Source organism: Prunus avium, unplaced genomic scaffold (genome assembly GCF_965620075.1).
Source record: "Prunus avium unplaced genomic scaffold, drPruAviu1.hap1.1 HAP1_SCAFFOLD_454, whole genome shotgun sequence".
Taxonomy (NCBI): Eukaryota; Viridiplantae; Streptophyta; class Magnoliopsida; order Rosales; family Rosaceae; genus Prunus; species Prunus avium.
This window is the reverse complement of record NW_028276977.1, coordinates 52,501-53,953: the sequence shown is the minus strand read 5'-3', so window position 1 is coordinate 53,953 and position 1,453 is coordinate 52,501.

Sequence of the window (1,453 nt, the reverse complement as noted above, 5' to 3'; positions counted from 1 at the left end):
ATACTTCCCGACTTCAAAAATTTATGAAACTTTTTCCCATCATAGATTGCATGTTTCTTAGTATCCCTGCAAAAAATCACGTCCAAATACCTTGTATTGAATTATTTAGAGCCCATTATGACTCCTCGCGCATAGGTGATGTCTCTTCCTGTCAAAGGGCTAAATGCATAAAATGCTATATAGGGGGGTGTGTGTTGCCTGCATATGCATGGCAGCCCATGCCTTCCTAGCTGCAGCCCCCTTCCCCCACGCCACACCCATGTCATGTTGCCTCGATATGTTGCCTCGGTATTATGGGTTTGGTGTCGGGGTCGGGGGGCTGCCACCCATGGCGGTGGTGGCCGGAATCCGGCCTCCGCCACCACGCCGCCGCCATGGGTGAGGGAGGAAAAAAAAGGCGTGGAAAGTTGCGAAATGGGGTTGTCTAGGCTTTTTTTTGGCATGGGAGAGCATGGAGTGCTAGGAACTCCTTCTCAAATGCACGGGCATGTCGACCACAACCTCATTTCGCAACAACAACCACCCGTGTGGGGTGGCGGTGGGTGGATAGTCGCGGATTGGGGCTTGCCAAGCCAATGTTTTCAAAAAATTTCATCAAAATTAAAAACAAATGTTTTGTTGCCTTCGGATTTGTGGGCGAGCGGCGAGTCGGAGTGGAGCCGGTAAAGTTTAACCTCGGTGTGCACGGTTGTTTTTAGAAACTCAATCCAATGCCGGGGACGTTGAAAGTGACGCTCTTATGAGTTGCAAACCCGCAAGATTTAAAGAACCTTTTCAAAACAATTTCAAACCAACAAGATTTAAAAACAGAAATTTTCATCAAAATGAAAAACAAATGTTTTGTTGCCTTCGGACTAGTGGGCGAGCGGCGAGTCGGAGTGGAGCCGGTAAAGTTTAACCTCGGTGTGCACGGTTGTTTTTAGAAACTCAATCCAATGCCGGGGACGTTGAAAGTGACGCTCTTATGAGTTGCAAACCCACTAGATTTAAAGAACCTTTTCAAAACAATTTCAAACCAACAAAATTAAAAACAAATGTTTCGTTGCAAACAAATTGTGGGCGAGCGGCGAGTCGGAGTGGAGCCGGTAAAGTTTAACCTCGGTGTGCACGGTTGTTTTTAGAAACTCAATCCAATACCGGGGACGTTGAAAGTGACGCTCTTATGAGTTGCAAACCCACAAGATTTTAAAAACTTTTTGAAAATGTTTCTTCTAAATGACACATTTTGATCCTTGGCAAGTGCTCAATCCGTAACTATCCAATCACCGCCACACCACACCGGTCGGGAGTGTGTGAATGGTGTGCTTCCCGGGGTTGGCATAGATAATCTTTCGCATCGACAATCTTTTGCATGCGAGGGAATGTCTATGCCAACCCCGGGAAGCACACCATTCACCCACTAGTTGTGGGCGACGATGGGTTGGCTTCAAATGAATTTTTGCTTGGGGTTGTC